This window comes from Pseudophryne corroboree, chromosome 3 (assembly GCF_028390025.1).
Source record: "Pseudophryne corroboree isolate aPseCor3 chromosome 3, aPseCor3.hap2, whole genome shotgun sequence".
NCBI classification, from domain to species: domain Eukaryota; kingdom Metazoa; phylum Chordata; class Amphibia; order Anura; family Myobatrachidae; genus Pseudophryne; species Pseudophryne corroboree.
In genome coordinates, this window is record NC_086446.1 from 209,193,554 (window position 1) to 209,217,006 (window position 23,453).

Here is a 23,453-nt window from a genome sequence, read left to right on the forward strand (position 1 = left end):
AAAGTGCCAACACAATATACAGCACTGAAACGTTGCCAAGCATGATGCCTTGTGAAATCATTATTCAAACCGCCAGGAGTGCTGCACCTACCCGCAAGTATATATATATACATACATACATACATACATACATACATACATATATATAGTAGTTCATTTATGTACATGCATTTAAAATACATTTTATATGCATTAGTATAGGTAGATAGGTAGTGATGAGGAGTTTATAACACACCCTGGGGTGGATGAAATTGTTGCCATTTGTAATGTACATTTATCCCTCTGGATTTTTTATATATTCATCCATGACAAAATGGGAAGACTTTGGAAAGGGAAGAATTAACAACAATTTAGTGCAGTTCAACCTAAATTAGCCAAAATGTTTTATGAATAGTTATTTATTTAGTGCCAGCATATTCCAATTCTCCTTACATTTGAGAACAAAGCAGTAATAAAAAAGATTGGGTAATAACAGACAGGGAGGCTTAAGGTACAATCTATTCGGAAATGTGCATTTGAAACTGTGCATGGGAATAAGTATCACATATTGCAATTGAATATTACATTTCTGCTGCGGGGTACACTGGGCTCCCCAAGGAAAGACATAGGGGTGTAGAGTAGGATCTAGATCCGAGGCACCAACAGGCTCAAAAGCTTTGACTGTTCCCAGAATGCATAGTGCAGCCTCCTCTATAACCCCGCCTCCCTGCACAGGAGCTCAGTTTTGTAGTTGGTGCCGCAGATAGCAGGCACATAACAGAGGGGCTGCTCTGGCCAGCACTAAGAAGAGCTTTTTTGAAGAAAAGTGAAGACTTCAAGGGCTGTGGCAGTGTGTACATGTCTAGTGACATTCACTGCTGCAGCTCCATCTCTCCCCAGCGGCGCTGTACACTCCCGAGCCCTGGTTGCTGGGTAACTATAGCAGGAGGCTCCGGTTTTCTTCTGTCAGGCACACACAACGGGGGCTCTCCGGGATCGCGTGGCCGCGCTTCGGGAGGTGGTGAGTGGGTCCCGCTCACGGGACCCGTGCTGCATCGCGATCCGGCGCGGCCGATGGGCACTGTGGCAGTACAGGCGATCCCACTAGATCACCAGGGCATGGGTGCAGGTCAGGTTTTCCCTTAAAACCTTTTTATGTGTAGCCCGCAGTACCTGGTGGTTTTGCCAGCAGAGGGGATAAGGCTTAGACCTGGAGCCCCTCCCCCAGCCCAAGGGCGCCATTTCCAGCATATGTTCCCGCCCTGGAGCTGCATATCTGTCTCTCCCTCACTCCCTGTCAGTGTCAGGGTGCCATTTCTCTCAGCTACACTGTTCCTGGGACTGCTTGGGCAAATCCTCCTGTGTAAAGCCGCCTGGTTGTCAGCGCTGTGACTTTACATGACACTTAAGTATTCTACATGTCAATTAGACAGTGTTAGTTAAGAAAGAGTGCATTTAGTCAGGGTTCTCTGGTACAAGTACCCTCTGATATACATCCAGTTCTTACTGTGCAGTGTTATATCTATTGACTACATAGCTATATAATAAGCTAGTCCAGTGCAGTATTATTGTTAGTAATAACCACTGCATTGTTTAACTGTGTGTGCATTAGCTTGCTGAGTGGTTTCCATTTCGTGTCTCTCACTCAACTTGCTATCCCTATATTCTATAACCTGAGGGGGCATGGTGCGTCAGGTTCTATATTTATATAGGATTTTCACAAGATATACTTTAATACGTATTTTTCTCTGTGATTTTAGTCACTATATCTCTCCTGTATCTCTGCTTGTGCTGACTACACTGCGCAGGGGTTTGGGCAAGAGGTATTGTGCTGCTGACATCTGTACTGTGTTACCTGATACTGCAAGTTATATCATGTCTGCTTCTGAAGCTAACGGTTCTGGGGCTGAACACACTGCCGGTGTTGCTGACGCCACAGATCACTATGAGGAGACTACAGCAGCTGTAGGCTCTGGTTCTGGAGGCTCCTTGCCCCCCAGTAGGACTGTGGCAATGGGGGTACATAATGACCCACCATGGGCTACTTTTTCCATGCTTCTACAAACGTTAGTTACTAAACTAACACCCCCTATGGGACCTCCTATGCCGGTACAACCGTATGTGGTCCCTGCAGCTAACCCGCTGTGGGCGGATAATTTATCTGCTCAATTGCAGAAGTTGAACCAGTCCTTAACTAATAAAAAGTCTGACTCTCGCTCGCCTAAAATCAAGGGGTCCTCTAAGCGAGCTCTTATCTCCTCACAATCCACTGCTGTCACTGACACCTCGTCTGATGAAGATGGCGTTTACACTAACTCCACAGATTCTGACACAGATACTGCTGATGGGGAGGGTAGTTCACATGTGGATGTTCCTGATCTTTTGGAGGCTATTAAATTAATTTTCCAGATTACGGATAATCCCGAGCCATCCGACCCTCCTAAGAAACCAGATAGGTTCAAGCGTCAGAACATGTTTTACCTCACTCTGACCACCTAGTGGATAAACGTCAGGAACCCTGGGGAAACCCTGGTAAGAAGTTTGTGCCTCAAAAAAAAATGCTGGCTCGCTATCCCCTTGCGCCAGAGCTGTCTAAAAATTGGGAAACGCCTCCTCCAGTGGACTCACATGTGGCTAGGATGGTGGTTTCCTCAGCTCTACCTGTCACTACCGTCACATCTCTAAAAGAGCCTACGGATAAACGTGTGAAGGGGTTGTCTGAAAGTGATTTACACCCTCATGGGTGCTGCACAAAGGCCCACTATTGCAGCAACATGGGCTGCAGAGGCTATTGAAGCATGGGCCCTAGAGTTAGAAGCTGAAATCTCTTCTGACCATGCTAGACAACGCTTGTCATATATTGTCACAGCTTCTCACTATATTAAAGAGGCAGCTTCTGATGCAGGTATCCTGGCAGCCAAGGCTTCTACTACATCAGTCCTGGCTCGCCGGATATTGTGGCTGAGATCCTGGTCTGTGGATCTGGACTCTAGAAAAACCCTGGAGGTATACCCTTTCAAGGGAGATATTCTGTTTGGGGAGGACTTAAATAAGATTGTGGCTGACTTGGCTACTGCCAAAACTGCCTGTCTGCCAAGTACCGCTCCTTCTGTGTCGAAGGCTAAAGGTACTTCCTTTCGCCCCTTTTGGCCTTCAGGTAAAACAAAAGGTCAGGCGTACAACAAGCAGGCCCGCACTTCCAAACCTGGTAAGCCGAAGCCCAAAAGAGCCTAGGCTGCCCGTCAGCCAGCTTCCAAGACCGATAAGCCTGCTGCATGATGGGGCGTGCATCCCCCTCAGGGATCCCAGGGTGGGGGGCCGGCTTCTAGGGTATACCCAGGAATGGTTGAAGACCACTTCAGATGCCTGGGAACGGGAAGTTGTCACTTGAAGTTACGCCATAGCCTTCAAAAACCGACCCCCTCATCGATTTTGCCGGACAGACGTCCCGTTGGACCAGACAAAGGCAAACACTCTACATTCAGTGGTACAGACCCTCCTGGATACAGGAGTCGTAGTACAGGTGCCTCTTGCTCAGAGGGGCCGGGGGTACTATTCTCCGCTGTTTCTGGTCCCGAAACCGAATGAGTCCTCCCGGCCCATTCTCAACCTCAAGGCATTGAACAGGTTTGTGAAAGTTTCCAAGTTACGTATGGAAACCCTTCACTCTATTGTTCTCGCCTTGGTACCTGGGGACTACATGGTCTCTCTGGACATACAGGATGCTTACCTGCATATTCCTATACCAGTGTCACATCAGCAATACCTGAGGTTTGCGGTTGGCAACCTCCATTTCCAGTTTCGGGCGTTACCTTTTGGGTTAACTACGGCTCCGCGAGTCTTCACCAAAGTTATGGCGGTGATGACGGTGGTACTCCGCCGTCAAGGGGCAGGATACTACCGTCTCTGGACGATTTGTTAATCCTGGCAAATTCCCCAGAACTTCTCCTACGTCATGTCACGTCGCCACGGCCGCCGCGCTTACCTCTCCGGGTGCGCTGGGTCTCCTGGCGGTCGTCCCCGCTGGTGGGCTCCAGATCATGGCATCCGTTGTTGCTGGTCCCGGTGGTCTTCCAGAGTGTGGACGCCGCCGGTGCGCCCAGCGTCCACGGAGATGAGTGGGCGGGTGACGTCATCGGCTCTCCTCCCTCCGCCAATTAAACCGGGGTGGGAAATTCAAAAGCAGACGCCGGGCAGATCCCCGGCGCCTGAGTATCATCTTTTTCCTCAAAAGTGAACTCCAGTGCTCCAGCGTCCAAGTGTCTCCTACTGCAGCTTTCAACTCCTGTGCTCCAGCATTCAGAGTTCCCTACTGCTGCTTTCAACTCCTGTGCTCCAGCATTCAGTGTTCCCTACTGCTGCTTTTAACTCCTGTGCTCCAGCATTCAGTGTTCCCTACTGCTGCTTTCAACTCCTGTGCTCCAGCATTCAGTGTCTCCTACTGCAGCTTTCAACTCCTGTGCTCCAGCATTCAGCGTGCTCTTCTGCTGCACAGACCTCTGTGCTTCCAGCATCCTGTGAGTCTCTCAGTAGCATAGACACCAGTACAACCAGCATTCAGCGAGAATTTCGGCCAAACGAACTCCAGTGCTTACAGTGTTCAGCGTGTCTCCTAGCTGTAACAAACTTCAGTGCTTTCACCGGTCAGTGTGCTTCAGCAACGCTCTCAATCATTTGTCACAGTGTTCTGCAACATAGCTCACAAATCCTCTAATTCACTGTGCTTTCAGCACCATCCTTAAATCCCGGTCTCTGTGCTTGTCAGCCTCACCCCCAGTGCTCTTCAGCATCGCTCACAGTGATTCTTTAGCATCACTCACAGTATTCACCAGCACCGTTCTCAAGTCCTTGTTTTTCAGGTGGCCACCAGTATCCGTCACGAACCTTGTCTGCCGCTAAGTCCTGCATGAAGAAAACCTACATTTGGCCATCTCTACTTCGGCCCAGCTGTGGTTCCCCTTCCCGGTCACCAGAAGAACCCCCGAGTTCACAACACTCTCAACCCAGGTCAGTGATACGTCATCTGGATATAACTGTACAGTTTCTACAAGCCCACGGGTGGCTCATCAACTGGAAGAAATCCTCCCTGGTCCCTGCTCAGAGCATGGTACACCTGGGAGCGCTATTGGACATTCACAACCAGCGGTTGTTCTTGTCTCAGGAGAAAGTCCTGAAGCTTCAGGACAGGATTCGTTGCTTCCTTTCTCATCCGCAAGTGTCGATACATTCGGCAATGCAGGTGCTGGGCCTCATGGTATCAGCATTCGACATGGTGGAGTAGGCTCAATTCCATTCTCACCCCCTCCAGAGGCTTATTCTAGCAAAGTGGGATGGCCTGCCTCACCGGATCAGGTCTCACATGATTTCATTGACTCCGAAGGTCCGTCTGTCGCTGCACTGGTGGCTCCAGGACCAACGATTGTGCAAGGGCCGTCCCTTCTGGATATCCGACTGGGTCCTGTTGATGACAGATCCCAGTCTAAGAGGTTGGGGAGCGGTGCTGGGGCAACACTCCCTTCAGGGTCAGTGGACCAAGGAGGAATCTCTCCTCTCGATCAACATTCTGGAATTGCGGGCGGTCTTCAATGCGTTGAACCTGGCCCAGCATTTAATTCAGAACCGTCCTGTTCAAGTACAGTCAGACAACACCACCACAGTGGCTTACATAAATCATCAAGGTGGCACTCGAAGCCGTTTGGCAATGAAGGAAGTCTCAGGGATTCTACATTGGGCGGAACGCCATCTACCGGCCATATCGGCAATATTCATTCCGGGAGTCCTGACTTTCCCAGTCGTCAGGACGTACATGCCAGAGAGTGGGGCCTCCATCCAGAAGTGTTTCAACTTCTAGTGGAAAGGTGGGGCCTTCCAGACGTAGATCTGATGGCGTCTCGACACAATCACAAGGTTCCGGTCTTCGGAGCAAGGACGAGGGATCCTAAAGCAGCATTCGTGGATGCACTGGAGGTGCCGTGGAGGTTTAGACTGCCGTACGTGTTCCTTCCGGTGTCACTCCTGCCCAGAGTAATTCGGAAGTTCAAGCAAGAAAGAGGAATTCTGCTTCTCATAGCTACAGTGTGGCCCAGACGGCACTGGTTCTCAGACCTGCAGGGCTTATTGTCAGAGCATCCAATTCTACTTCCACAATGCCTAGACCTCCTCTTTCAGGGCCCCTGTGTCTACCAGGACCTAGCCCGGCTGTCCTTGACGGCGTGGGTCTTGAAGCTTCCGTCTTAAGGGCTAAAGGGTTTTCTGAGGCGGTCATTCAAACTATGTTGTGGGCCCTGAAACCGGCTTCTGCTCGGATTTACTATAGGGTCTGGCATTCTTACTTTGTTTGGTGCGCATCTAACAATTATGATGCTTCCAAGTTTAGTACAGCCAAGTTCTTGGCCTTTCTTCAGCAGGGCCTGGACTTAGGCCTGCATCTGGCCTCCCTCAAGGTTCAAATATCTGCCATGTCGGTGTGTTTTCAGGAAAGATTGCGACCTTACCTGATGTGCATACCTTTACTCAGGGTGTGTTGCGTATCCAACCTCCCTTTGTCCCGCCTGTGGCTCCTTGGGACTTGTTGGTGGTTTTGCAGCCATTACCAGAGTCTCCGTTTGAACGTCTTCGTTCAGCAGATCTTAAGTGGCTTTTCAATAAGGTGGTGTTTCTGCTGGCTATTGCTTCAGCTGGAAGAGTGTCGGGTTTGGGTGCCTTGTCCTGTAGTTCCCCATATCTGATATTTCACCGTGACCAGGCGGTTCTTAGGACTCATCCCGGATATTTACCTAAGGTGGTTTCTTCGTTCCACCTTAACCAGGAGATCGTGGTTCCGGCACTTGTTTCTCCTGATCTGTCTCCCAAAGAGAGGTCTTTGGATGTGGTACGGGCTCTCCGTATCTATGTGAAGAGAACTGCTTCTATTAGGAAACCTGATTCTCTCTTTGTGCTGTTTGGATTTCACAAATGGGGCTGGCCTGCTCACAAGCAAACTTTGGCCAGATGGATTAGAATGGTGATTGCACATGCTTATGGGAGGGCTGGTCTGTCAGCTCCTGCTCAGTTTACGGTCCATTCTACTCGGTCTGTTGGACCTTCTTGGGCGGCCCGCCGTGGTGCGACCCTTGAGCAATTGTGCAAGGCGGCTACGTGGTCTTCAGTGAACACGTTCATAAGGTTATATGGCTTCGATACTGCCACTTCACAGGATGCTTCCTTTGGATGCTGGGTTCTTGTGCCCGCTACAGTGCATCCCCTTCCATAAGGAACTGCTTTTGGACATCCCCTATGTCTTTCCTTGTGGAGCCCAGTGTACTCCGCAGCAGAAAACGAGTTTTATGGTAATTACTTACCTTTGTTAAAACTCTTTCTGCGAGGTACACTGGGCTCCACAAGGTGCCCACCCTGACGCACTTAGGGGGTCATTCCGAGTTGTTCGCTCGGTAAAAATCTTCGCATCGCAGCGATTTTCCGCTTAATGCGCATGCGCAATGTCCACACTGCGACTGCGCCAAGTAAATTTGCTATGCACTTAGGAATTTTACTCACGGCATTTTCATCGTTCTGGCGATCGTAATGTGATTGACAGGAAATGGGTGTTACTGGGCGGAAACAGGCCGTTTTATGGGCGTGTGGGAAAAAACGCTACCGTTTCCGGAAAAAACGCAGGAGTGGCCGTAGAAACGGGGGGGTGTCTGGGCGAACGCTGGGTGTGTTTGTGACGTCAAACCAGGAACGACAAGCACTGAACTGATCGCAGAAGCCGAGTAAGTCTGGAGCTACTCAGAAACTGCTACGAGGTGTGTAATCGCAATATTGCGAATACATCGTTCGCAATTTTAAGATGCTAAGATTCACTCCCAGTAGGCGGCGGCTTAGCATGAGCAAATCTGCTAAAATCCGCTTGCGAGCGAACAACTCGGAATGACCCCCTTAGCTTCTTTGGGTTGGTATGGCATTAGCCGCTGACACTTCTACTGTCGTGAAAGTGTGGTGTATGTGGCTACTAACCGTTGTTGTCTCTTTTCCTGCTACTGCATTGGGCTGGATAACTAAAAGCTGAGCTCCTGTGCAGGGAGGCGGGGTTATAGAGGAGGCGGCGCTATGTATTCTGGGAACAGTCAAAGCTTTTGAGCCTGTTGGTGCCTCGGATCAAGATCCTACTCTACACCCCTATGTATTTCATTGTGGAGCCCAGTGTACCTCGCAGAAAGAGTTTTAACAAAGGTAAGTTCTTACCATAAAACTCGTTATTGCAAATTGGTCAGCCAGATTGCAGATGTTCTAGGTAAACTACAGTATATGATCAGTCACACAGCAGTGTGGTCATTGTGATGTGTGATGGCTGAAATAGAACATATGTAAGTTTTGTGTGTAGAGGAGAGGTTATTGGGTAGAATAGCTTGTGGAGGTTATATGGGTGGTCACTGGTCACACAGATGCTAAAAGATGTTTCGTATCCTAAGCATTAAAATGATCAGGTGATAATGTTAAACAGTGCATATAAATTAAATATATGTAACACTTTTGTAAAAGATTTTGTATTATAATAATGAGTTCTACAATCACAACCAGGGATGGTGTCAGACTTGAGCTTCGAATGCTAATCTTTGGAAATCACTGTTGCATCAAGAGTCTTATAAAATAAACATTCAAGTTAGGATTTTCTGAAGCAAAATAGTGCACTGGGAGTTCTCTGCATAATTAGCTTTGATACATAATACCTTGTCATAACTTGTCTGTCTTTGTTTCATTAAGAGACATCCTCCCTTTTACAGTTTAACCAAAATTAGCATTTACTTTGTTTTTTACACCATCTGTGTGATGTCTTACACATTGGTTCCTTATTCAGTCATGTCATTATTACCGGTTGTTTTATCGTCACAAAACAATGTGTTAACTTCGCTCTGCCACATTTCTTTGTTGGTAAAACATGAGTTGCTGGACTACCCTGAACTATATTCTGATTTTATTACATTACAGAGCAAATATGAAAATTTGGGAACGGATTTGGAATACTGAGATTATGATGATTTTGCCAAATACACTTAATATCTCACAAAAAGCAATTTGCACATAAAATACCATCTTCTGCATGTAATATAGGACCTCATTCAGTAAGGATTGCAAAATTTGCTAATCGCAAACTGGGCGATGCATTGCGCACGTTCTAGCAAAAATAGTGACTAAAAATGCATACACATTGTAATCACAATGCAGCCGCTGTTTGACTGACAGAAAGCCCACGTTACATCTGCCCCACCTGCAGTGCACATGGTTTTGCCCAGTTACTTACTTTTTTGGTTTGCTAACAAGGCTCTTTGTTCAAAAGTATAACATTACTACTTTTCATTACAAAGTATTATGGTATGTTAGTGGTTAAATCTCTAGCCAAAATTTTGGCTAGCTATCTGGGTAAAACATAATAAAAGGATAACATTTTTAAATTTACTGGAACCAATTTGTTGTTCTGTACCTGGAGGAGAACAGACTTGGCTGTATGAGTCCACACTAGTGCAGTGCTACAAATTAAATGTTTCATAAAAGCATGTAATTGAGGTTTAATGAGAGTTACGTGCTAATTATCAACTGATTGTAAAATTTAAAAAAGTCCCTTAATGGAGATGTTTACTGAGTATTTAAGTAGAAAATCCAGTTTCTATGGAGTTACCCTTAAATGACTTGGAACAACCAATGTTAATGTATTAGAGGCGTTAGCTTAGTCTGAAACATGAAAAATCATTTGGATGAAAAATCATTTGCTAGAAATGGAAAATATTAAATATATCATGTAGCGTTTCCTTAATACTTAAGCCTATATTCTAGAATCACATCATAACAGATATACAAACATTGGAGGTGGTTAATATATGCTGTTCTGTTTCAGTAAAAAAAAAAAAGGTAAAGAATGATAATGAATTATATCAGTACTGCACAACCATCAAATATACACTAAAAACAAGGTGCTTAACGAATATGAGTGATGAGCATGACATTTGTGTGTTACAAGATATCAAAGTGGAAATAACATACTTAGTTTAAGAAAACTGTATTGCTAACAATACGTTTAAATAGAGTGAAAGAACAAAACCATTCATATTTATTTTTGTCGGTGGGAAAATGATGTTGTGCCAATTCCAAAGTATGTTTTTGTGTGTGTATATGAATTTCATAAATTCAGTCGCCTAACTTTTAGCTTTGTGCTCATGCAAACCAAACAATAAATTAGCAAAGAACCAGTGGCTTGCTAAGTCTTCCTTGCTATGACACCTAGAAATGTGTGCTGTATAGTGTACACTAGGCTGTGTGAATGCATTTTACTGGAACATTGCTGTCACAATTTCTACAGAAAAAAGGACTTTAGGTTCAGAGGCCTCAAAGTTAAATTGAGGGCCAAACCAGGTCATTGCCATTTAATCTGTAATCAGTTACCCAGCGCTGATGTATGCTGCATTCAGCTTCATCCTGGAGTAATCTCATATGTTGGGGGGGAGGGTTAAATGTTTCAATGTTTCCAATAGTGATCAAAAGATTTTAAGAATCAAAATGTGAGGTGGGGAATTATTGCCCTCCTGTGATTTGCACTAATCACATCCTGATCCCTCACTACCCACCTATTATGGATCGCTATGGACGCTGAGATAGCGATTTTCACAAATCTGCTATTGCTAAAATTTGCATGTGAAGAGCGCCCAGAAAGGATAAAAGATGCCTTTTGATACATTCGCAAATCTGTGTAGGCATGAGCATACACAAATAAAGGACACCACCGACATTTGCAACTGACCCCAGCATACTCAAATCAGTGAGAATGCAGTCACACTGGGCGCCATGTTTTTGAATGCAGCATTCGCAGATGACGTCAGATACGTGCCCTGAAAATGACCCTTACACACCTAGGCTTTCTCAACCACTCCACACAAGAGCCATGTTACCACCCACAAACGGTCATTTCCTGTAAATCAAAATGCATTCTCTATACAATTAGGCTGCATACGCAAGGCGATCGCATATTGCCCTTCGCGCACGCACAATGCGTTCGCAGTGCATGCACAGTCTGCTGCTAACTGCTCACTGCATGCAATCTCACATTTTCAATTGGTAATAAATCAGGCCCTATGATCAAAACACCAGACAAATGATATAGGTCATGTATGACTTAGGTCTCCATTGTAGGGGTTCTGCAGTTATCAATGCTGTGCTTTCGCCACACTTTTATATATCACACCACCCTTGATTTGCCAGATTTGGCTATTGGTATGTTGTTAATAAAATGCTTTATAAATATATATTTTTTACCAATAAGAAGCTTTTTTTTAAAGAATTTGGGCTCTACTCACGTAAAAAATGAAAAAGGAATTGTTATGTATCACTATACATTGCATCGCTTCAATGCAATGTATAGCTGTAATAAGTATCAATTCATGTATACTCACCTCTTCGGTGATGCGATCAGGTATCCTGGGGTCCATCGTGAGGTCTTTTCCAGGTGGTATCCTCTGCGATACGTGGAGTCAGCCGGCGGGACCGTCTGCACATGCGCCATCTACTGACATTCCGGGAGGAAGCAGGGGCTGCTAGGGGGTCAGGGGGGCCAGGCAGAGAGCAGGGAAGAACTGAGCATCCCTGCCATTTCCACGCCAAAGTTCATTTTGCGCCATCCTGAGATGGCAAATCTAAACTCCATGGAGAAATGGAAAGCTGAGATTTCCATTCCTTCATGAATCACACTCGGCATACTAAAGTATGGTGATGCAATTCAGTTACGGGGCGGGGGTGCCACTGGAGAAGGCAGGAACTTCTCCACAGTAACCTGCTTCGTGAATAGCACGAAGCATAGAAAAGCCCTGTTTTCTACAAAACAGGGCTTTTCTCTGCTTTATAAATAGATCCCTATAGGCGGAATGTAATGGAGTGCAAGTTTTTTGTGCAAGTGTAACTTGCACATTCCTGCATACTTGGTAGGTGCGAGTTGTGTCCACAACTTGCACAATATAATAGGCTGCAAGTTTTTAAACACATACGTAACTCGCATATGGATTCTCCTGAGATTTCACACCAGGAACCATGCAAATTTAAGACCAATCGGAATGCAAGTTTCATTATGTGAGTTGCACAGTGTAAAAGAGACTCACTCATTGGCACCCAAAAGTCCCATGATTTATGCATATACATTATGTCCTTCATTGTGGCATTTAAAAGGTAGTGAGATATTTGGGAAGAAGCAGGAGAGTTTGTTGTGTGAGACAGAGATATTTGCAGCTTGATTTTGAATCAGCATCATAGCATCAAGGAGGGTGAGCCAGCAGAGGATGGTGGAGAAGGAGGAGGAGAAAGAGGAGGTCGTTTTTCAGCAGGCAGAGGAGGAGGACAGCACTGAGGAGTTGTCTAAGAATCTCTTACTTTGGCTGCACAATTCCATCTGTAGATATTGGAGCAGTACAAAGTCATCAGTTATTTAATGTTAAAGTGCTTTAATGTGCATTAGATTACAGTACATTTACATGGCGCTAACAAGGTAGGCCATGCCACAGAATCAGAATCAGGATCAGCTTTATTGGCCATGTGTGCTCATGTACACTAGGAATTTTTTGTGGTACAATGCATTGCCAAGCAGCAACATGAAGGGGGAATACATAGCATAAGAAGGGGGAAAATGTAGCATACATTACAAATATTACACGTATGAGTTCATACTGCACATTCAACTGTACGATAGACTCGACATATTAGACATATTATACATGTATGACTAAAAACGAGGGCTGCTTGGCAGAGCAGCACCGAGGCAGCCATCCGCGGCGCCAACTAAAACTCAAACAATGCACATAATACAGAAGATTTAAGTAATACACCAAAAGATAAACCACACAGACATAAAAAAAACCTTGAGGACACAGAAAGCATAATGCATGATCTGCCCAAACAGACCTACAGTAATTTATGAACACATATATAGATATCCAAGGGCCCCCTCACTCTGGTAAAAAAAAATACTCTTGTCTGGTAAACACCATTAGCATTCTCCTCCCCCCTCCCCAGGTCTATTAATACTAGGATTACATACAATACAGGTCTCAGTGTATTGGCGCTGGTGGTCTCCAGTGGGTTGCCCGGAGTACTACAGGATTAGGGTTCAGAGTACTTCTCTTTTACAGCCTGTGAATGGGAAATACTCTGAAACCTAATCCTGTAGAACTCTTGACAACCCACCAGAGCCAATAGACTGAGACCAATATGTTCTCAGTCATAACCCCTCAAAATAGAACTTTGTCATGTTGAGTTGACCAGGTATAGTACAAGGAAAGGTATGACTCCTCAGGCTCTTGCATCAAATCTGTATCTCTCTGCAGTATTGGGTGCCTGTGAAGATCCTAGTTCCCTAGTATGTAACTATAATAGGGATGCAATGGATATTATCATCCCTGTGCGTATACGACCCCACATACCACAATCGTCAAGTTTCTCGGTTTGATAAAGCATTAGTGAGCTCAAAAAAAAGGAGTCATAGACTTGAAATATGATGGAGGAAGACTAACCTGGTAGAGGATAAGTTACAACTAATCAAACATATTGGAGAATATCAATCCACAAATACTTGTAAGAAAACAGAGTTCCTGTTAAATTAGATCATGGCAGGAAACAATAGGAAAGCTAAGCTTTTCCATACAGTAGAGATGATTTGCAAAACAGCATGCCTACAGCCTGAAGACACCCTCTCCCAGTCAAGATGCAATGAGTTTGTAGATAGCGTTTCCTCCATCCAGGATGGAATTCCCACAGGGCCATCAAAGGCATGCCAAATTACCCGTGAGCTGGATACTGCCTCAACCAAGCTTCTAATAGGGTGTATAGACATAATTGGCATTTGCAAAAATACTTCAATGCTCTTTGTAAACAGGCATTTTTCTTGAACCACTAAAAGAAGTAATTGCTACACCGCTTCTTAAAAAAACAAATTTTGACTGCATGACTAACTACAGACCAGTATCAAGCCTTCCTTTTCTAGAAAAGGCTATTAAGAAAGCGGTTGCAACTCAACTAGAATCCTGCCTGTCAACCCAAGATATTTATGATCCATTCCAGTCAGGATTTAGCAAAAGTCATAGCACTGAATCAGCCCTGGTATATGTGCTTAATGATCTTCTGATAGCAGAAGAGGTGACTGTCCAATCTTTATCTTAATACTGTAGATCTTGGGCTTCTGATTATTCACCTGAAACATTTCTGTGGACTGATGGTACAGTCCTTAGCTACAGTAGTTCAAATAATTTCTCACTGGCAGGTTACAGAGATGCGTCTTCTTTAGGAGGCCTGGCCAACCTGCGGCTCTCCAGCTGTTGTGAAACTACAAATCCCAGCGTGTCCTGACACAGTTTTAGCATAACCTAATAGCTAAACTGTGGCAGGGCATGCTAGGACTTGTATTTTCAAAGCAGCTGGAGAGCCTCAGGTTGTCCATTCCTGTTCTAGAGTATACTCATCTTCACCAATGTCACTGCCATGTAGTGTTCCACATGGCTCTATGCTATTTCCCATGCTTTCTGCAGTATACATGCTACCTCTGGATTAAATAATCAGATGTCATGGCCTGGTCTACTACTGCTACTGTATGCATATTATGCAGAACTGCATCTGTCCTTTGTTTCAGGTACTGAGAACTCAAGAACAACCATAAATGGCTGTCTATCTGAGCTCCAGGAGTGGATGAGTGCGAGCAGTGCTGAAAGTAGGGTGGTACGGAGTACCATTAATAAATATGGTGGTGGTATGCAGTACCACCAGCCCACTGCTGGCTATGCAGGGTGTAGGGTCTCTGTCCACAATGAGCATGCAACCTCTGGCAATGAGCAAGAAACCCCTGGCAATGAGCATGTAATACCTGGTAACAAGCAAGAAACCCCTGGCAATGAGCATGTAGGGTGGTAAGTCCTACTAGAGGCATTATGTGTATAAGCGGCACTGCAGGGGGCATTATGTGTGTAAGCAGCACCACAGGGGGACATTATGTGTGTAAGTGGCACTGCAGGGGACATTATGTGTGTAAGCAGCACCACAGGGGGACATTATGTGTGTAAGCAGCACTGCAGGGAGCATTATGCGTGTAAGTGGAACTATAGGGAGCATTATGTGTGTAAGCGGCACTACAGGGGGCATTGTGCATTTAAGCGGCGCATAATGTATAATTACGCATGCTACTGCATGTATAGCATTACCCAGAAGTGCAGGGAACACTGGCGCCGCCAGGAGAAGATGCAGAAAGCTGCATCTTTTGCCATGAAACCCCTGGCAGCAAATAAATAGAAGCCTTACTGTGGGGCATAATTTATAAGGGGCATTTTTCTGTGTGGGACATAAAATGGTGTCAGTGTATAACTGTGTGTGGCATAATGTGTAATGGGCATTACGGTGTTTGGCATAATGTGTAAGGGGCATTACGGTGTGTGGCATAATGTGGCCATGCCCCTATGTCATGTGTCCACTCCCTTAGTGACCTCGCCAGGTTTACTATCAGTACCACTAAGAAAAAAACTCTACTTGCACCACTGAATGTGAGTTGGCTGTGACTGAGTCCTAATAATACAGAAGTCCTTATAATAGATCACAGGAAAACACTGCAGCATAATCAACCAACTAGACTTACGCTTGGGGGCTCAGAAATCTAAAACAATGAACATGTGCAAAATCTTGGTGTTGTCCTGGATAGTAGCCTGATACTTAAGTATCAGTTATCAGCCATAAACAAATCTCATTCTTTCATCTGACACTTACTACCCTCAGAGGATCTTCCATACAGTCATACATGCATTTGAATAATCACAATTAGACTACTGAAATGCCTTCTACCTGTGTCTCCCAGCAAAATAATTGCACCACTTGCAACTGGTAAAACATGCAGCTGCCAGGTTATTACCCACCAGCCCTGTTCCCTACTCCCTTTACTGGTTGCATGTAAGATGGCGCTCTCTTTTTCAATATTGGTTTACTGACTTTCAAAGTCCTGCATGACCAGGGCTCAAGGTTCCTGATGCAGCTTCTGATTCCTTACTGCTCCACTTGCTTACTGCATTCTGCAGATGAAATACCAATAGCATTACCTAGAATCTCCCTGAATTCATCTCGGGGGCCGAGCTTTTAGCTTTGTGGCTGTAACTCTATAAAATTTGCTTCCCCACACAGTTTGACCTCCACTCTAGAATCCTTCAAAAACAGACTCAAGACTTACCTGTTAACACAAACATTTTATTAATGTCCTTGTAGTTCCTAAAAAAATGCAACCCAATTTATTAGTTCTCTATTCTATTAAGTTTATTTAGTATTTAGTGTTGTAAATACAAACGTAAAGCACTTTGAGTCCTACTGGGAGACAAGTACTATGTTAATAACTATTATTATTATTATTATTATTATTATTACAAATAGTGTGCAGTGAGGTTCATGGGTACAAGTAACTGCTCCAGTATAGTTACCTGTGTTCCTGTGATCAATTCATTGCTACTGACCTGGTCCCATTTATTGTTCATGTGGTTCTCTATTTTCCTACCCATGGCTTATTTCCTTACCACTATTTGTTTGCTGCCTGCCTTGACCCCAGAATATACTGTATATCATTATAGCTGCCTGTTCATAACCCTTGAACTTGGAGTGTATAACTGCATACCTAAATACTATTGTAATTTATGTTTATCCAGATATTATTCTGACAGCTTATTGGGTCTTAATTACTTTACACTCTGCCTGTGTCATTATAAAGCAGCTCATCTGTGATATTTTCCAGATCCCATTTACAACGGATTGTGAATTTGTCTATTCTATTAGATTTGAAGGATGGAAAATACTCGATTTTGATGAGTTTCCAATTTTGCGGTTGTCTGTGCCGAATTTCTAATGCACAAGGGGAGTCGATTCCCGTACAGTATGTCCTCTGAGGCTGCTGAAATTGGGTGACAATCTTCACTATCAATGATACTGTATATCCTAGGGATGGTACATTTACTTGTACACAATATTATAACCAATGTAATTTAATTTCTGAAATATGGCACATGTGTTAAACACAAACCTGTTGTGCACTTACGCTCATGACCTAAGCAAACCTTCATGATACTCTTGTACGAGCAGTTTAGGAAAAGAAAAGTGAAAGTTGTCATTAATGTGAATTTTATATTTACTGTTGCTGGATCATACATTGCTATATTTGCAATACTGATCAGGAGTGTGTTCTCACTCAGGGGGTAATTCCAAGTTGATCGCAGCAGGAAATTTTTTAGAAGTTGGGCAAAACCATGTGCACTGCAGGGGGGGCAGATATAACATTTGCAAAGAGAGTTAGATTTGGGTGGGTTATTTTATTTCTGTGCAGGGTAAATACTGGCTGCTTTATTTTTACACTGCAAATTAGATTGCAGATTGAACACACCACACCCAAATCTAATTCTCTATGCACATGTTATATCTGCCTCCCCTGCAGTGCACATGGTTTTGCCCAATTGCTAACAGAATTCCTGCTGCGATCAACTTGGAATTACCCCCTCAGTACAAGTAAATATGTGTATTTGTGCAAAAGTAGACATGGCTTACTGTACAGTTCCTTTTAACAGTTAATTATATCAGAGTATTTCACATAATTAATTAATACTTTGCTCTATTACTGACAGTGTCCTACATAACAGTTAAATATATGCACATTGGCGTTGGTTATGATATTCAAGTTGTCCCAATTTAATCTGAAATAAAACATGAACACCAGCAAAACCACATTCCAATGTAATAAATGGATTGTCCATTTTGGGACAACCTCTTCATTATTGATAATATGGAGTGCCCTTGTGTTCCAAACAGCATGGATCAATGTTATTATACAATACAATGGTGGAGATATCTAGGAAGTGTCTACCAATGATCTATCTCAATTAGTGATGATGAGATGTTTTCCTAAAGTGGAACTATAAATGTGCCTTTTAAACTATCTGAACAGGATGAGTTGAATAACGGAGCTTCCAGCAAGTCTGACTTTGTATTTGAAGTAGTAAACTAAGTCCATTTAAAAAAAAAGGCTTCATACTGCTGACTAACCATGAGGCAGACTTCAATGACGAGACATGGCTCCATTACAATTTTATTGGGATCATGGGGGTCAGTCCCACAGGGTCTTTCAGCTGGGAACAATCCTACACATTCTATGGCTTAAGTGCTGAAAACAGCTCATTTCTAAGAGCAAAGTTTCTTGCAAAAAGCTTTGTCATGTCCCTAAAGTCCTATAAAACAAGTAATATGTTGCACAGTAGCTGTATGTATTAAAAAGACATCATGCAGAAAAAAAAAGACATCATACGAAGACAGACACAGGAATGAATTATTGTATATACAGCATGTGTCTGTAAGCACATATGCAAAAAATTGTTGTGAAAACAGTAAAACAATCCACAATTTAATAAACTGACAAAGTCAAAATAAATGTAGGCAAACAGGTACATATAATGATAAGTAGCAGAATTATAAATAGTGCAGAATGTTTTATTTATTCATGTTAAAGAAATGTATATGTGTACATATGTGGCTGGATGTAATGACACGCCGGGTTCGGCAGCCAGCCTTCAGTAACTCAGGCTATTTTTAAAGGGGCAATTGCTTACAAGGTATGGTTTTGCCTTGTCAGTGATTGCCCCTTTAAAAAAATGACCAAGTTTGTCCGGCATCCCGCACGGCCGCTGAACTTGGGACGTCATTACATCTGGCCCATAGTTTGCATACCTAGTTGTAAAGAGAATATAATTTGCTGACACAATATACTGTAAATGTCACTAAAATATGTGAATAGTTTACATAAATAAAAACACAAAAATAAACACAACCTACAATTGAATACACACTAGTCATTCTATATACTGCCCTTCATTGCAAATCCCACGTCACTCTCTTTATAACCATATCCTCACTGTTGCACCAGTTCTGTACCATACTTGAAGCTGGCATTATAAAGCATTGTATAAATTAGTAAGTATTTGTAAAATGTATGTATTGACTATTTTTATTACTTTTTAATTAATATCATTTATTTTTACATACAATGTGGTGGCTGTATACGTTCCTCCCAACTTATGTCTCTTGGGAATAGGGACATGTCGAGCCAGAGGTATGTCCGTGACTGGAAAGGGGGTGAGGCATCAGTTTGAGGGGGCGCGGCCTTGGGTTGAGGGGATGGGGCCTGGCGCCACGACCCTCTGTTCTCATCATTTGGGGGCATGCCCAACACTCCCTGACCGCCTGGACAGCCCCCAGCTCGACTCCTTGCACTGACAGATGCCATGCGCACGGCATCTATTCAGTGATTACCGGCTGCTTTGCAGAACAGGGCAGCGGTGATCACTGGCTCTCTCAATCAGCCCCCCTCCGCCCGTGTGACACTGCGTCCGGCGGGTGGGATAGTATCCAATTAACCCTTAATATACCAAGCCTACCTCGTCAATGTACTTTACCAAGCTGGGGTCTTCAGAGGACCCCGCAGTTTTTTTTATCTAAATTCTCAACTGTTTGATACAGTAAATTACTAAAATTATGTATTTGGGGTTTCTGAAGGGATACGTTCTAGTAAGGGTACGACAGATAGCATAAAATATTTTGTTTATTTATTTCAAGAGTAGTTAGCCAATAAAAGCCATATATTCTTCTTCATTACAGTGTGTACATTTTAACATCCAATTGAATACTGTATATTCTTGTAAAAAGGTTATATCATTTTACTACTATAACAATACATCACTATTCATGTGTTGCCATCGCTACAGTCCTTAGCACATGTCAAAGTGGTGGTTGTTTTCCTGTGTTTCTCACATACAGTATAAAACGTTCTGCATTTGTAACGTAGTATACTGTTTTTTATTATTTACATTTTTTTGAAAGAACATTTTATAAGCCTAATTACACAGTATTTATCTTAATCCAATGCGGGACACATAGAAAAATCAGGAGTAAAATAGTTGTTATAGATACGGCAGGATCACAAAAAATAACATTTTGGGGTCCTCAGAAGACCCCCCTTGGTATACTAAGGGTCAACGTGACTGTCCTGCTAAATTCGGGACAGTTAGGAGGTATGTGTATAAATCTTTGGTGACAGAGAGACAGCATCAAGATTTTATTCAGGGTCTTCAGCAAGATTATATGCTAGTGCACTGAAGCCCTGAACAACTCTTTTCCCCTGGATTTGTTTATGCAGCATTGTTCAGCCTCTCACTAAGCCCTTTCTGGCAAATTTGAAGCCTACAGTATAACCACCTTTACTTTTCAATAATCTGTTCAGAAGAGGTGTTTGTAGAACGGTGTTTTATTATTCAGTAAAGGGATCACAGATATGATGCGTTGATTTGATGTACAATACGATATGATGATATGTGATAATGAGGTAAAACTGTTAATGAAACAAGAATATGCAATTATGATATGCATGTGAAAAGCAAAATGGATATACACAAGTACATATAACATGGGCTGTGCAAACATGTGATTACATGTGCAAGTATAAACTACAGTGCAGCTAACATTACTCACTGGCTAAACAGGTTGAGATGAGACATTTAATATACAAACTCACCATCGAATGCTATATGAGAGTTGGACCCATGTAAAGCATGACTGTCTGGGACCATGAGGGAAGTAGAAAGGCTGATCCCAGCTTCTTCATCCCAGAATGCATTGCAAGACTGGCTACAAGAGGCTATGAGGGTCAAATTAATTGATGGGACTGACCACCAGATGGGGCAATAATGCAACTTTCTGTAGTAAAAGTAATCAGATCTACACAAAGCAAATGCTGAAGGCATGACACTCCCCGTCTGGTATCACTGGTACCATATTTTAAACTCTAAACAGATAACAATAAGAATAGTTCAGTCACTGGTCTGAGGAACAACTTAGTCTCTCCTCGCTTACAGATCTTGACCTCAACCTTACGAACCTTCCCATCCTTGCTTGGGAACGTCTTGGTGACAAGACTTAAAGGCCATTCGTTGCGTTGTGACTGGCAATCTCTGACGAGCACAATGTCACCTGGTTTTAAGTTGGGTTTGGCAACTTGCCACTTGCTCCTTGACTGCAGGGTAGAAAGGTATTGTCTTTTCCATCTGTCCCAAAAGGTGTTTGCAAGGCTTTGAACTTGTCTCCATTGACGTTTGAACAGGTCTTTGGTATTGAATTCTCCAGGAGGAGCATAGGTAATCCCGGTCTTCTGTGTAAGAAGAGTAGCCGGAGTAAGTAGAAGTGGGTCTTCTGGGTCATTAGACACTGAAGTCAATGGTCTTCCGTTGACAATAGCTGAGACTTCAGCCATGAAGGTTGTTAAGCTCTCGTGAGTAAGTCTTGCAGTTCCCACTTGCAAGAATATGGAATCAAGGATTCTGCGTATCATGCCGATCACCCTTTCCCAGGCACCTCCCATATGAGAAGAATGAGGCGGGTTGAAGGTCCATGTACAACCTTGCTCACTGAGATATCTCTCTATGCTTTTAGTGTCAATGTTCGAATTAATTTGTAATTCTTTGGCTGCTCCAATGAAGTTGGTACCTCTGTCGGACCGGATGTGTTTTACTGGGCCACGGATAGCAATGAAGCGTCTAAAGGCATTGATGAAGCTTGAAGTGTCCATTGATTCTATAACTTCGATGTGAACAGCTCTGATGCTCATACAAGTGAATACAACCGCCCAGCGCTTGCTGTTCGCATTCGCACCTCTAGTATGTCGTGTGATGACAGTCCATGGACCAAATACATCAAGACCAACATTGGAGAAAGGAGGGTCTGTACTAAGTCTGTCTGTTGGAAGATTAGCCATCTTCTGAGTTTGGGAAGTACCACGAAGTCTACGGCAAATGATACATTTGAAGATTGTGCTGCTTACACACCTTTTCGCTCCAATAATCCAGAACCCAGCTGATCGTAGAGCTCCTTCGGTAAACAATCGTCCTTGGTGTTTGACTTCGTTGTGATAGTGTTGCACAATTAAAGAAGCTATGTGGTGACTCCCAGGAATGATTAAAGGATTTTTCTCATTTGTCTCCAAGTTTGCTTCTTGAAGACGGCCTCCTACTCTCAATAAATGATTTTCGTCAAGAAAAGGGTCTAGCTTTTTTAAGGTGCTGTCTTTGGGAATAGGATTTCCACTGTTAATGCAGTCGATCTCTCCGGAAAAGATTTGGTGCTGCACAACACGGATGATAAGGTTCTTGGATCGTTGTGTTTCTTCTGGTGCGTAAACATTTTGACAGTGGTGCCAACCTTTACATCCATTCACACTTACAGATGCGTTGCGTTTAAATGAATGGACTATGTGAGTTAAGCAGGTAATGGCTCTGACAAGTGATTTCCAAGTTGAAAATCTTTGGAATCTGTGAGGCTGAAGTTGACAATCTGAAGTTACGGTATGGATTGTAGTTATTTGTGGACGAATTTCAACATCTGAGTCTGCGTCTACTAGCTTGAATATGCTACTTTCAGGATTGTTCGAATCTGCTTTGTACAGGAATTCAGGTCCTCTGAGCCATGTAGTGTCTTTGAGGATACTGGCTGGGACAGCTCTTGTAGCGTGATCTGCTGGATTGTGAGCAGTAGATACATAGTGCCACTGTTTTGGATTGGTGGATCTTCTGATTCTTAGCACACGATTGCTGACATAAACATGGAACCGTCTGGTCTCGTTGCATATGTAGCCTAATACTACCTTACTGTCTGTGTAGAAATCTGCTTCAGAGAGTCCAATTGGTAACTCAGATGAAATGAGCTCAGCTAATTCTACAGCTAGTACTGCAGCACAAAGTTCAAGTCTGGGCACTGTGTGTTCTGGACGTGGAGCTAACTTTGCTTTGCCCATGACAAATCCAATATGACATTGTCCCTTGATGTCCATGGTCTTAAGATATGCAACTGCAGCAATTGCTTGGGTTGAGGCATCAGAGAATACACATAGTCTCTGGTTTTGTACTGCTGTAGAAGGCACGGGGGCATATGAACGTGTAATGCGGAGGTTGGTTAAGGTAGATAGAGAATCTTTCCACTCTTGCCACAAGTTTCTTTTCTGGAGAGGCAGTGGGGCATCCCAGTCAATTGACTCACAGGTTAGGTCTCTGAGCAAAGCTTTACCTTGGATAGTGACAGGAGCTGCAAATCCTAAGGGGTCGTACAAGCTGTTTAGAGTAGAGAGAACACCTCTGCGAGTGAAGGGTCTTTCTTCGCTGTTTACTTGGAAGGTAAAGGTGTCAGATTTTAAGTCCCACAAGAGTCCAAGGCTACGTTGAGCTGGTGGGGAATCGGTTCCTAAATCCAAGTCTCTTAAATCGCTGGTATGATCTTGGGAAGGGAAGGCTTCCATCACTACTTTGCTGTTGGAAGCTATTTTGTGAAGCCTCAGGTTTGAACAAGCAAGCATTTCCTGAGCTCTTTTGAGGAGGCTGATTGCTGTCTCGGCTGTTGGCATAGATTTTAGGCAGTCATCC